The sequence below is a fragment of the Macrobrachium nipponense genome, chromosome 3 (assembly GCF_015104395.2).
Source record: "Macrobrachium nipponense isolate FS-2020 chromosome 3, ASM1510439v2, whole genome shotgun sequence".
Lineage (NCBI taxonomy): Eukaryota > Metazoa > Arthropoda > Malacostraca > Decapoda > Palaemonidae > Macrobrachium > Macrobrachium nipponense.
In genome coordinates, this window is record NC_087202.1 from 24901090 (window position 1) to 24916871 (window position 15782).

Sequence of the window (15782 nt, forward strand, 5' to 3'; positions counted from 1 at the left end):
TATTCTTATGACCGAATGATTATATTCCACGTTGAAATTACTCGTATTGGAAGGTTGAGTTTTTTTTATTGCATATTTTGTTCTCAGAGATGCTTCGATGGTGTTTTTTTATGAAATTCTCGCAAGCCGTCTTAGGCAAATATAAAGACTTAAGTTAACCTTTTAAGGTAATTTCTTTTTTTAAAAGTGATGTTAAAAAAGTACAGATGGTTTGTAAATAAATTGACGAGAAGCTTCCGTTTGTGGCAACGTGTTTACTTCGTTTTGTTTTCCCCGTTATTCCCTTCACCGGAAAGCGCGGGGGGGGGGGGGGGTAGGAGTCGGCCTATAGGCTAATTATTTTCCATCGGAGGAGGTCGGTCGACTGAAACTCTGGGTGGGGGGGGGGGGGGATCACGGCGGTGCTTGGTGGGAATTTGGCTGTCGTCATGGGGTGCCCGTCTTAGATGGGTGGAAGGATCGACGCAGTTGGGGGATCTTTGAGAAATAACACTTACCTGCCAGGGTAAGACCTTCCATTCCCTTCCCCCTCCCCCCATATCCCCCCCCTTCCTGTACATCCTCCCCTCCAGTCTCATAGACCCCATACAGTGAACTAATCCCCTCCCCCTTAACAATCCTACCTAACGTATCCAAGTCCTCGATGAAACAGACTCATCCTCTCCCCTCGTCCTTACCGTAGCCTACCTAATCCGTGACTTCATCCTACGGATGCTGTTGCTGTTCCCCTGGCGCCTAAAGTATCTTTAATCACCCATCATTATAAAAATAGAGACCGAAATATAAACTCTCTTCATCCATATCGTAATTAGCATCCAGGCTACAATATAGCTTTGGAACGGCGGTCGCCTTGTGTTGTGGATAATCATCGCTAATATTAATTCCTCTTTTAAAATCTGGTTCTTGTCTGTTGGGATCGTCTTCTCTCTCTCTCTCTCTCTCTCTCTCTCTCTCTCTCTCTCTCTCTCTCTCATTGCAGGACGGGTACCAACCGCTGTCTCACGGATGACCTGCTTGTGTTGTTGTTTGTCGTGTTGTTCTTTGCTATTTGTTTTCAGCATTTTTTTTTCTTTTAAAGATGAAGATTATGTTGTGGCTTTGGCCCTGTGCGTTTAACCATCGATGGAACATTCATCTCATGAGGATGAAGCAAATAAAAGTGTCAAATTCGGGTTGTAATTCGGATGGTGAAGGATTCACCAGGTTGGTCGGTGTGGACGGTCGGTTGGATGTCTCTATTTGAGTGTAGATGCCCTCCGGGGTTAGGGCAGAGAAGGGGAGGGGGGGCTGGGTGGAATGGGGAGATGGGTGCCCTTGGTTGGAAGGTACGGTGCGCTTGATGGTGGACCGGAGACACCAGGGGAGATCATGGGGGTCTTCCGATGGGTAGGTCGGGGTGGTACGGCTATCGTTTCAGAGGAGAAGGTAACGTATTAAGCGGGATTGAGACTGGGGGAAGTAGCTCCTTGAGAATTAGTTAGGGGAGGTGGTGGGTGGGTAGGTGGGTAGGATTGTCATGCTTATTTGTAGCTTGTTTTCTTGTGAGCAAGCAGTGTTTCGGGAACTTAACAACGAAGGAAATGCTTTTGTTTCGTGGGCCAAGCTGTGCTTTCATATTTTGGTTTTCCTTCTTTTTGAATTCCTAGTTATTTGGTTGCCATCTTTTAACTTGAGTTTTTTTTTTCAGTGTTCTCTTGCTCCTTTCGGTTGAAGTGTGCTTGTGTTGTCCTCAGCGGTAAATTAGAGACTTAGTTGTCAGTCGACAGCTGTGGGCCCACCAAAGACTGAGAAAAAGAAGCGTAATAACTAATACAGAGATAACTAACTCTTCGTTGCTGCATCAAAACAGGAACCATTCATAATGTGTGCCCAGGATTATTATAGTTTGCAGAAAGGCCAGTACACAGTATATCAGCTTTGATTCAAATTATTAATAATAATTAGTAATAGTTAATCATTTTTACCACTAATAAGTCTCAAAACTAAAGGCTGACTGGTAATTGTTGCCATTGGCTAATCGTTATTTCATGATGGGCGCCAGTCTTCGTCGTTTTTACAGTAGTTAAAATAAACAAGAGTTGATTTTCTAATAATCTTACGTAAAAACAGCGATAATCATCTACCCCCACAAAAAAGTCAGCACTCCTTTTTTTCCACTTTTTTTAACACAGGAAATTCATTGTATATAAGCTTATGTTAATATCAGAATAGTTTTCTTCCAAATTTTGATAAATTCGGTTAAATTGAATGACCGAAATTCTTTGTTTTCGTGGTACTCAATAGTTATTTCAGTGTCTGCCGTTAATGAATACCATAATGAGATGAGATTTAAATTATAACATTGTCGTTTATTTAGTAATTTTAAGTTTAGGTGAAACGTATGATACAGATCTTAGTCAGTTTGTCTGATGAGCATCTAGCATAATTTTGCATCCTTTTTTTGTACTTTAAAACCTGCACTGAGATTTACATAGTGTAGAGTAGCCATTAAAAGTCATGACACACGACAACATTAAATTCTCAAGCAACTGGGAGAAATCCTCTTGAAATGAACGCCAAAGAAATTTGCTGGGTGTTTGTTTGGAAATATAAGTTGAAAAAACTCATTTGTAAGATGATTAAGTAAGCCATATATTTCAACATGAATATGAATAGGTGTAGAATTAGGTATATGAAGACTCAGGTCACCATAAAAGAATCACGGGAACCTCCTTTTGATCCACCGCATTCTTTTACTTTTATTTTTCGTGTTCTGTCTTCGAAAATAATAAGATTAATCGCTGGAATCTCACCGTTGAGTGTGATTGTATTTTTTATGATGTTCATTATAGCGGTTATTATTTGTCTAGGCAAGGTTCTTTAAGCCATGTATTTTTTTTTTCTCTGAGGTATCTCAAGTTTTTTTGGCTTTCTTTTTTCTTCTCCATTTTGATGGCAGAGTAGAGTTATAGGCTTAATCAGTTTTTTTTGGTGTATGAGAGTTAGGTAGTTTAAGGTAATGAATATGATTTATACTACATGCAGATGGTTTCTATTTGTTACATTTTTTAATGGTGACCGTACTATAGCAATATGATTTTGTTCAATATTTATTTTGATTTGTTAAAATTCCCGTTCTTTAAGAAAGTTGCTTTGTGAAAAAAATGCACATGGATTATTTGTTGTTTTATTGGTAACCACCTTCCCAAGTCTTAACAAATCGTGACTCTCAGTGAATATATGGCTGACTTGGTTTTCTTGGTGAATGTGTGGGCCTAGTCAGTCTTTTTAATGGTTTGTGAATGAAAAGACCTCCACTCCTCTACCCTTCTCCCCTCATGTGCCCCATCACACACACACACACACACCACACACACACACACACACACAATCAGAAGGCCTATAGACAGAATGGTGTCAAGAGAGGACCAACGAAATGAATGAACGTTTGACCGCTGTGGGCATCTCTCTCTTTTGGAGGTGGAATTGGGCAACAAGGTCTAAAGAATCTATAGACCTTGGAATTGGTTATGGTCGCTGGCTTTTCTGCCGAAGGGTTTGCTGGGAGGTAATAAGTGCTCGTTTTATTTGCCCATTTTGTTTTAAGATTTATTTACGTGGGGTTTATTTTTTCCAGTTTTCGTAATTTAGATGATTTGTCCGACGCATTTAGTTCAGATGTTTAGTTGTTCGCTGAGATGTCGTTGGGGACATCTGATCTATTTATTTGTTTAGTTATGTATTTTTTAGGGTTTGTTTATGGAACGTTTGGAAGTACACAAGAATATGTTATGAATGCTTTTACCCTTAAGGGTTAGGATAACCTCGTCTAGTCCTTTGCCGGTTATTGAATATGATAAGTACATATATCCAATTATACGGTGTTATACATTTTACAGAATTCTTGAAGCTTCCGTGGGTCCGCAAAAAGAGAGAGAGGGGGGGGGGGGGGACTACCTAATCGAGTCAATGCTGGTTTTTTTTTTAGTAAGTGATATGCAATTACATGGAGCTATATATATATTTTCTCGATGGCCACAGTTCATATCGCTTACGTAGGTCAAGAGAGAGAGAGAGAGAGAGAGAGACCGAGTCCTAACCTCGGCCGCTCCAACAATGGCCGAGGAGCGATGGCGTTTTGTGTTGGCTTCGGGCTTCGAGAATCAAGCTAAGCCTCGGGTAACTATCTCTTGGGCGGCTTAGAGGGGCTCAGGACCCCACAATCCCGGGGGAATTTTAAAGCTTCAAAGGTCGCGGGATGTCAGTTGGCGAAGATGTAGAGGAGAGAGAGAGAGAGAGAGAGAGAGAGAGACCTTGGGGCCCCTAGAGATGGTATGCCAGGTGTTGTAATAAAGAGGTTGTGCCCATGGCTGGGCATGATACGATCTCACCCACTGGCGTAACTTGGGCCGGGTGATGAACCGTGAAAATAACTTGGCCCTTTACATACACACACTCTCTCTCTCTCTCTCTCTCTCTCTCTCTCTCTCTCTCTCTCTCTCTCTCTCTCCATAAGGAGGTGGCCAATCGCTTTACGTACATAGAGTTGTTTTCCATCGCTTTGTTTTGTTCCTATTCTTCGGAGGTCGTGCTGCTCCGGTAGCTAATGTATGTGCGTATATGTTTGTTTGTTTGTGGGTTGCCTTGGGATAATCAAGAGGGGCTAGGTTTGCTTCACCTGGAAAATCACCCTCATCCGGCTCAGTATTACGAGGGACTATTCCCTTGCCAGTAATATTAGTGAAATTAAAGTTTTACGATTAGTAGCCATAACTGCGCGGTCATGTCTTTATTGGTTTCTCGTACATCTCGTACTTTATGTAACTATCAGTTCTTTCTGTCCCTTTTTTTTTTCCTTTTTTTTTGTGTGTGGCCGGGGTCGAGGATAACCGATCAGTTGTTGCAGAAATGGCAGCGGTGTTAATCGAACTGTAAATGATAATTGAAGGCTTCATCCAGACAAGTCATTATTTATTTCCCTTGTCTGACTGGCTATCGCCGTAGTTCGGTTTTCTTGCTGCTTGGCTGGACTGGGGATTGGGGGGAGGGATGGTCGAAAGAGCTGGAAGGAAACATGAAGGGGGTAGAAGAGAGAAAGAGAGGGAGGGAGAGAGAACAGGATCTCAAATTCCTATAGGAGACTCGGGGGACGTCAGCCAATTACCCTTGAAGTATCAAGTAAATTATATTACAAGTATGATTCATTTTGAGAATCTTTTTTGATAATTATATTTTATTTATTACAGTATTAGGAAAAGTGTTTTCGATTCGTGCGTATGTCATTTACCGCAATTTTAAGCATCGTATTTTTCTTTGTAATGTTATTTTTTTATCTGCAGCATATCTTTATTAATGGGATCAGAATGCCGCAAGATTTTATCACGAAGAATGAATTATTTCTGAAGCCATATCCTTGTTGATTATCTATGGACAGGTGATTGAACAATAAAAAGTAACCGAAAAAAAAGAAGCCTTCAGTCAATCTAACCATATATTATGTGAGAAGCCAACTCTCATAAAAGGGTTAAAGGAAGATATAATTTAACAATATTAACCTGTAAACTCTAGATTTTGTTTCATGAAATAGCTAGGAAGTGCAACGTATTCATGCGCAGTGAAAGTTAGATTCACTATAATTAGGGGTTGAACGGAAAGTCTCTGGCAACGGTTGCATTTATGATTTTAAAATTAGGTCGATGTATGATTGCTTTCACAAGCATTTCAGACAGAAGCAACAGGATTTACAAATATGATAATGATGATTGATAATTATTATTATTCTTTTCGTACCGGCAACTGCCAACAGACATATTTCTAAACATGCATCCCTAATGCATGTTTAGAAATAAACATGCATTAGTGATACATGGTACCATGTATCACTTTCTTGAATATGTGCACGATCTTCTCATCTGGCGTGAAACTGGATAGAGAGAGAGAGAGAGAGAGAGAGAGAGAGAGAGAGATGCTTCAGCCAGTACTACATGTTTTATTATGGTTTTAATAAAGTTAGTTATACCAAACGAAAACTTTCAGTTTTCTTCTGAAGATGGAGAAAGAAATGTCATTTTTGTTCTCAAAAAATACTATGTATATAAATGCTTACAAGTAACGAGTTATACTCAATAAGCTTGTGGGTTTCTTTTTCCAAAGTTAGTTAAGTCAGTTCCGAATGCAGAGTGGACGGATATATTAGAATAGTATTATAAATGCTGAAATCCCCAGTGGCAAGCAGAGAGAGAGAGAGAGAGAGAGAGAAGCCTGAAAATGCTATAGGTACACTCTGTTGGGTGGACCTTCTTCTACCTCAGAAGAGTCACGCGAAAGGAAAAACAGAACCCTTCCAACATAGCCAGCAGCACCTGTGGCTGGAGCTGTTGTAATAAGTCATCGCTGTAGGGGTCGCTAAATGGTCTTCGCTCTTCGCTTTGTCATCATATGACCTTAAGGCAGCTTTTAGGAATTTGATGGCTTAATTCAGCTGGGAAGGCGTTAGCGCCCAAGACTCTCTCTCTCTCTCTCTCTCTCTTCTCTCTCTCTCTCTCTCTCTCTCTCTCTCTCTGGTTTTTCGCCCCTACAGCAATTCGAAAAAAAGTTTAAAAATTCCAATTATGTTTTTATCATCCATTCGAAATTTTTACTCTTTATTATTGTAGTAATATAATGTAAAACCTGCCGTGATTTTAACCGAGTATAAAATAGTTCGATATTTCCCACAGTATTTGTTTTCCCCAATATCCATCCTTGAACTTTTTTCATATCACTACACAACTGCGTCGCCTGATTTTTTTAAAAAGATTTTATATATTTATTTTTTTCCCAACAGTCTTTGACTTTTACGATTTTATCTTCCGAATTGCTTCATTTGTGGGATGGTTTTTTTGCGATTTTTTTTGTAAGGGGGGCCCAGTGTGCTTGTTCGTTCTTTCTTTATTTACCCTTTTTTTTTAAGAAAAAAATGAAAGGTTCTGATGTGATTCAAAAGGAGGATTTAGGCCTTTATTGTTTTTTACATTGGATGATTTATTTCTGTGCCTGATTGGATTTTATTCTTTTACTTCTCGTGTGGAAGGAGCGGCACTTTGTGAACGGAAAATTGAATTGGCTGTATTTAAAAAAAAAAAACGTTTTGAATCTTCTTATTTCTTTACTTTTCCATACTGACTTTGCGGACCTTTCAATTGCAGTTATATGAGAGAATGTGATACTAAGAATTTCATACTAAGAATTTCATAGGCCCTGTAAACCAAACTGTGTACGTTGCAGTCACTGTTAATTGTTCTGTTTTTTCTTTGAAGTCGCTCAGCCACAATCTAATTTTGCCGCTTGACCGGAGTATTGGTATCTTTGAAGGAAAATGAGATGCACCCAAGTAAATGCCTGCGTATTGCATCAGACCGTATATACATAATTCATGCATGCATACATAATACATATACATATCTTTATAAATATCTTTGTGAATGTGTAAATGTATGGTGTGTGTGTGTGTGTGTGGAGAGAGAGAGAGAGAGAGAGAGAGAGAGAGAGAGAGAGAGAGAGAGAAATGATAGTACAACTACAAAAGTGCAAACATGCAGGAATGGTTGTGAGGTGTCGAGTCAAATGGAATGTTCCTGCCGTGAATAGGAACGGTTGCAAATGTTTTTTTTTTTCTTTTTTTTTTCTTTTTTTTATTGAGGAAAAGGGATGGAGTGAGGGAGGGGAACACAGCTTCCGGTCGAGGGGAAAGTATTAGTGTGGAATAGACGTGTGTGTGTTCGGTCCCGGGGAAATACGTATCAGGGTTATAACTGTCGAATTCATGCATGCCTTCGTGCTGGTCCTTCCCTGAAGATAAATTTGACCTTTTCCTGTGATGTGTTTTGACTGATAGTTGTCTTCGTGGCTTATTTGTGTGTTTTTGTTTGCGTGTGTATTTGTGTGTAGCTGTCCACTGGATTTTATGATAAGATCAGCCTTTGATTGCCTGCTACTCACGAATTCTATTCCCGCAGGCGCTCATTTTGAATTACAAAATAATTTTATCACTGAGCATTTGGATCTAGTTGTTAAGTCTTTCATAACAGAACTAGTCGTTATTTACGGATGAAATAGAATAGTTATTTCAGGCAGAATTTTTATTAACGTAGAAGCACAGCCTGCAATGATGTTAGTTTAGAACTGAACTCCAAACTCCATTGTCAGTGTAGAACAGTGAATCGTATTTCCTATACGTATTCGCAAAATGGAAAGGTAGAAACGCCAAAAACGAAGGATAAATAATAGTCCGGTAAAGATTCACTGTATTTTGAGAAACATCATTGGAGGTGCTTGCTGTAACGAAGGAAGTATTGAAGGAATCTGTTTTTTTTTTTTTAATAAAAAAATTGACAGCACCACGTTAGTTAAATGTCTAATAACATTTAACTAACGTAGTACCGTCAATTTTATTTATTTATTTATTTTTTTTTAAACTTCCAACAATACTTCCTTCGTTACAGCAAGCATCTCCAATGATGTTTCTCAAAATACAGTGAATCTTTACCGGACTATTATTTATCCTTTATTTTTTGGCGTTTCTACCTTTCCATTTTGCGAATACTTGTAGGGAATACGATTCACTGCTCTACATTGACAATGAAGTTCAGTTCTAAGCTAATCAGTGCAGGCTATTCTTCTGAAGTTAATACATACATACATACATACATACATACTAAATACAAACCCTGTACCCGACTCACTCGTATAGTAAAGCATTTAACTAACACGATGTTTAATATTTTATGTACACACATTATATATATATATATATATATATATATATATATTATATATATATTATATATTATATATATATAATATATAATATATATATATATACATATACATATATATATATATATATATATATATATATATATATATATATATATATATATATATATATATATATATATACTCACAACGTTTCCAGACATTAGATATAGACAACATAAAAAAATGTGAACTAAACAAAAAAATACATAAATAAAAATGAGAAATATTTCGAACCCTACGCCGTTCCCCGTAAGCGGAGACTCCCATAGCTTTTTTTTTTTTTAATCTTCCCAAGTTTCACTTCTCTTTTACTCGCTCTAGTGATTCGACCTGATGTCCAGATGACTTCTAATGGATTTTGATGTATCGGGTGATAGTGTCGCCTGCTTTAAGGGTGATTTTTTCTTTCCGAAGAATTTTTGTAAGATGTTAATCGGTGTTGGTCTCATTATAGCAGAATTTCTTTTATCAACATGATTTAATTTAATTGGGATATTATTTTTTATAGATTATCTGATGTTTAATTTTACGTGTTCATATATGTATGTATACTTGTTTAGTATTTTTCCCTGATTAGGTTGAGTAGATTATTCAGTGTTATTAGAATTGACAGATGCAAGTAATAACTACTAAATGTAAATTTACTATACTGTGTTTTATCAACGTACACTTCCAATATTGATATTCAAAAGATGTATTAACTTTGTCCTTTGTAAAACCTTTGAAAAGGTGTAGCAACGAATCTGGTAGAGCCTCAGGTTCTTTTCTTAGCACAGGTAATTTGAAGCTCTCTTACCCTATCTGTCATAAGTGATCTCTCTCTCTCTCTCTCTCTCTCTCTCTCTCTCTCTCTCTCTCTCTCTCTCTCTATCTTTTAGTTTAAGTGTAGCACTATATCTTTTAAAGAAGTTGTGGATTTGTTTTTGTCAGTGTTTGTTTGATTGTTGTATGTTTGGAACCTCATATTCATTAATGATTCGTTTGTGAGCCTTACTATATATATATATATATATATATATATATATATATATATATATATATATATATATTATATATATGGATTCAAGAATCTTGTATAAAAGTATATATCAATATCCATTGTTCTCCGAGGATCCTCCTGCTATTGAGGTTTAATGAATTATTTACTTGTAGAAGTCTTTTCTTCAGGTTAGATGAAAGTCATTGATTTATTGCGTACAAAGAGAGAGAGAGAGAGAGAGAGAGAGAGAGAGAGAGAGAATACAGCAATTATGCAAAGACTAACGCTTAGAATTTACCATACCAGTAACTATAGGATATCAGAAAGTAAATTTTCAGTAACTAATTGTTAAACACACGGAATGCCATATTGACGGGTAAAATAAAACTTAATGATAGAGTACACCCGCAACCTCCATTCTTCTTGTCAGATGTCTTTCCCCCCCCCCCCCCCCCCCCCACCACCACCCCCCCCCCCCCCCCCCCCCACCCCCCCCCCACCCCCCCCCCACCACCCCACCACCACCACCACCACCACCACACCACTCTCTTTCACTCTCTCACTCTCATTATTCAAGTTTCCGATATACTACGGTTTACGCTACAACTTTTGAATACTACTCCAATCCGTCCCCCTTCCATTCTAGCTATTCATTCATCTCTCTCTCTCTCTCTCTCTCTCTCTCTCTCTCTCTCTCTCTCTCTCTCTCTCTGTATCTTGCCCGGATTTTCCCTTCGTGAAACCTTGCTGCGTTCCCCCCCGTTCTTACATTTTTTCTCTTTTCCTTTTTATTTTTACCCCTTTAATGTCGCTTTTCAGACTTCCCTTCACGGTCATCATCCCCTTTTTTGGGATTTCCATTGAGGACGACGCTCTTGTCAAGAACCTTAATTAGGCCTCCGGAGGATACTTCAACGGGGGGTTTTAGTCTTTTCCATTTTTTTTTCTTCGTCCATTAATAGGAGGGATGTTACTGGAGGTCCCTTTCATGTTTTTAGCCATGTGTACTGATGCTAAGTTATCGCGGGGCCAGATCTAAATGACTTGTACTTCACTCACGGGCAGTGGCTCTCGGTCCAGGCTCTGACTACCCTGGTATCAGCTGACGGCCTCTCCTTGGGTGCCGTTTCCTCTCTCTCTCTCTCTGTCGAATTTATGCAGAATAAATTAGCATACAACTTGCTACGATTCTGTGAATTGTACCGATGGAATAATTTCTCTCGTAAATTTCATTTTAAGTCTGTCTCCTTAAACCTTGTTTTCAAAATTCTCTCTCTCTCTCTCTCTCTCTCTCTCTCTCTCTCTCTCTCTCTCTCTCTCTGACACACACACATATATAGTATATGTATGATATATATATATATATATATATATATATATATATATATATATATATATACATATAAAGGTATAAGCCACGAAGGAAAAATAAACAACGGGTTTTTTTCTACAAGATCTTTCGCCGTTCAACGTCCTTTACTCAGCAGATTTATCACGCTCCAAACTTTTGTGTTATATATATATATATATATATATATATATATATATATATATATATATATATATATAATGTAGCCTCTTACTGTTCTCGTATTGATTCCTCATATTGTTTCTTATTTTCTTTTTATTTTCTACGTGGTTGTCAGGACAGATCCGCAAGAACTACTTCTTTAACCTCATTTTCATACCTTTGGGTTAAAATAATTTAAAGTTAGGTTGTGCGTCTGTGGTTAGTTGTATTTGCCACACAGCTGTTTATGAAGCGGAAAATCCACTGATCAACGACTTGCCCTTCCAAGTGATTAAAAAGAAATTACTTCTCTTCATTTTTCTTTACTTTTTTTTTTTTTTTTTTGTTTTTTTTTTTTTTTTTTTTTTTGGTCAGAGGAGTAAATAAGGACACCAAAGCTACTTTCTTATTATAGTACTGCAGTTTGTGTAACCATAAAAAGAAGCTTGGAATCGCATGATTCACGAAAACTGTGAAGAAATCCACAATGATTAAAATGTGCATATAAAAGGAGAGCTTTCTAGAACCTGCTCGATTCACCTATCAGCTTCTCTGAAGCTTTTATTTTGTGTAACAATTATTATTACTTTTTTTTCCTTTTTTTTTGGTAGAAGACCCTCTATTAGGCAAATGCTGTTAAAAAGAATGGCAGAATTAAGCGAGTTTATTTTATATATTGTAGAGAAAAACAATATATAAAATCAACTCGCTTAATTCTGCCATTCTTTTTAACATTATTATTATTATTATTATTATTATTATTATTATTATTATTATTATTATTATTATTATTATTATTATTATTATTATTAGCAGCAGCAGCAGCGGACCAGATTGTTCGTGTGAAGTTGTCCATATTATTTTTTTTTATTTCTTCCACTAAGGAAATCATTACTTGGAGCGTTATGCCACGATAAAATGAAAACGAATCCTCCTGTTTGAGAGAGGAAGAGAGGATCAACACGTGGGACGCAATGCAAAACTCCCTCGTCTTTTAACGGATTTTTAGCCCGGGGGGCAGCCTTGGGATCATGTTGCTGTTTGACCGTATAATGGACAAATATAATGGGCAAATACCCATTGCTAACTGAAATCCATTAGGTAAAACCGATAACGCAGAGGAGCAGCGGCGGGACCACAGTGTCGGGTTACTCTTTGATTTTTTAAGTAGCTTCGTTTTCCTTTCGATCTCTTCCGCTGATGGATCTGGAACCTGATATTTCTGTTGGATGTTTTCCTGAGATTTCGTGATTCGCTTCCTGTGGACGCTCGTAATGCAGTGCAGGGTTTAACCGTGGCCTCGCATCGACGTGGCCTGTACATGTGTTGAGATTTTTGCCTGAGGTTTTCGTGAGTCCCATCGGCCCTTAGCTGCAACCGTTTTCATTCCTTTTACTGTACCTCCGTTCTTATTCGCTTTCTTCCTTTAAAATCTAATATCCCTTTCAGCGCTGAATGATCGTCCCACCGTTTTGCCTTCGGCCTAAATTTTATTCTACTCTATTCCATTCCATTGCAGTGCGTGTTTATTTTATATATAAGCAGACCAGTTCCTTCGTTCCTCGCTTGTCTGCGTTAAGAGGTTTCATCGTTCAAGATCATTTTCAATCCTCAGCAAGTGATGCATTTGAGAAATGAGTGTCTGTGTCTGTAAATTACTTCAGGTTATCTTTACTGCGGTAATGTTGCAGTAGAGTCATTTCTTCAGCGGACAAGAATCGGAAGCAGAAGAGAGAAACCTTGACCCAAACAACACAGACCACAGATGGTGGAGAAGAATATCTTCATATATTCATCTCGACGAACCTCAACTATTATACTTTTAAGAAATGTTTTGTGGAAAAGTAATATGTTAAGTTCACTAAGTAGATATAATGCAAATCATTATGGTAATTAAAATTAAGGTTGAAATTAGAAAATTGGAACTTTTGTTGATTATGATTATACTATTAAGAAATCAAATTCAAATTATGTAATCTGTACAATTCTCCACGATAATATAATGTAAAATCTTTATTGTATTATGTTAATATTAGTTAGAAAAATTGTACCCGTACCCAAATAAAATAAAATTGTGTGTAAACCGCACTTTGCATTACTCTTACTAATACTTAACTTTCTAAACTATTCCCTACCATGGTTAGTTAGCTAACTGCCCTCACTCTTCTTTCACCCATCTTACCTATCAGCCAAAAAAAGAAAAAAAAAATGGTGAGCGATCCAATGCCGATAGTGGATTACGAACTTCCGTTAGGGAGTATGAATGATATAACACGATGCTGTCAATATATTGCGTATCTAGTTCAGTATGAAAAACCAATAAAAACATGAAATCTTTTGTATCTAATTAATTTGTTAACTATTTTTTTTTCTTTTCTAATAACTGATCTCTTCTTTCTGTAGACTTCATATTACCTTTTGTTACTTTTTTCAAATGAACACCATATTTTTGGAAGCTTGAATTTAAAGTCAGTCGCCCTTATGGGCTTGTACTGTATTAGTAAAGTTCATCTAAATATAATAATAATAATAATAATAATAATAATAATAATAATAATAATAATAATAATAATAATAATAATAATAATGCAGTTTTACGAAACAGATGATAGTCGGGAAAGTTGATCGTTTTAAAACAGTATTGAGGAACCCATTTAATTGAGAAATTGTGTCTGTTTGGTGTCGGGTATAGTGCTATAGAAGCAGTTGGAGCGAGAAGCTGCTTACTATCATTAGATGGAAGACTCCACTCACTTCTTCATTATTTTCAACTCGCAAGTTGTATGCAAGGACCCCTATACATTGTGTAGTGTCCCCCCTGTGTATTGTATCATTTTTTGCTCAAGTTTTTCTGTCGTTTTCCCCATATAATCTTCGAGATGATGGCGATGCCATGTATCAGCAACCTTGGGGGAGCACGCGTTCCTTTGTGTAGAGCATGTAGGGGGAAAATTAAAGTGGCATTTGATGGGAAATCAACCGGATGTTTTTTAATGAAGGGGAACATCACCGGTCATTCTCTCATTAGGCCTACCCCTCCCCTACGTTCGCTCGCCTTTGAAAGAAAAAAAAAAATAAAAAGCCGTGGACTGTCGTCGTATTCCGACGCTTCTGAGAAGGCTTAAAAAAAACAAATGAAGCGTTTTATTCCAGCGAAAGCTTGTTTTGAAGAGATTAGGTATAAGGGGGTTCCTGTTTGAAAAGGAGTGGCGTGTTTTCCTTTTTCGAATCCGGTTTTCTTGTCTGTAGCTCCGTGTGTGTCTGGGAGGAGAGGAATTTATACAGTCACGTACGGTGCGTGTTACCTTGGCCATTTTTCAATGGAATTAAGAGGAGGTTGCCATTGGCTTAAGCCTTCATTAAAGGCTGTAGTAAGGCGATCGAGATGTCCCTCTATTCACCAATGTCTGCTCTTTGATAGTTAACCATTTCTGAGGAAAAGTTACGCCCGTGGTCATTCTCATCTCAGAGTTTAGTGACGTTTCATTATTTGACAGGAATGGTTAATTAGAATAATCTTCTGTGTGTTCTCGAAAATTTGACCGAGGCTGCTAAGGCTATTAATTGAAATATATTATTTTGAACTGTGTAGATAGTTTGTCTTCCATGTTCGTTATAGTCTTAACGCTAACATGCGTCCAAGTCTTCACATTAGATGCTATCCGCCGTCTGTCAACAGTCGAAAGGTAATTAACTTCACTGGAAAGAGAGAGAGAGAGAAAGAGACTTTCACGTTGGCGAACGTGTGATTGACTCACGTACAAGAGAGGTCAACACCTGCGTGTAATCTTAGTAATTTCTTGTCCTCTATATATTATGTTGGCGTACCTTAGAATGAATCTTGGTGTCACTCACTCACTAAGGTCGTATCGCTTTCCTTATGGATTTATTTTTTAAAGTACTTTTATTATTTAACAATTATTTTTTGTCAGTGCTTTATTTTTTTATATTAAATTTAATGGTATTAGCCTTATCATTCGCATTCCCATAATCCTAAGTGTTATTATTAGCAATAATTATGCTTTTTATCAGAATTCATATTGAAAAAAGTTTTGCGGTTGACATGGTTTTTATTATTCAAATATTGAATCTGTTGACAATAATTATGTAAAATCGAAATCTTGGGGCTTTTCAGAAGTGGAGGGCAAATTGCTCAAGGAGTGAATAATAAATTCTCGATTTATGGATGGTTCATTTTTTAAGAACTACTTATTGTTTCGAACTAACACTCGAAATCATTGTGAATTTTATTAACTTGGCGGAGCTACTTTCTTCGGGGCGGCGACTCTCACAGTAACCTTCGAAGCAGACTCTTATTTCCGTATGTTTATTATTGCCTGCTCTGAATGCCGAGACATAAAAAAAAAAAAATAAAAAAAATAAAAGCCTGGGCAAAAATGACTTCCAAGTTAGAATGATCTCTTTTGTGAGAACAAGAAAATTCAGGTAGGTCTTTGAAAACGGGGGGTGGGGGGGAGAGAAAAAAATGTGTAGAAAATGTTCGTCGGAAAAAAA

At 37.4% G+C, this 15782-nt stretch overlaps 1 protein-coding gene across 1 annotated transcript in view; it reads left to right on the top strand.

Annotated features, from left to right (window-relative positions):
* Positions 1 to 15782, top strand: part of LOC135221661 (semaphorin-2A-like) — a 684158-nt gene that overhangs the window by 263244 nt on the left and 405132 nt on the right. The gene's annotated exons all lie outside the window — the stretch shown is intronic.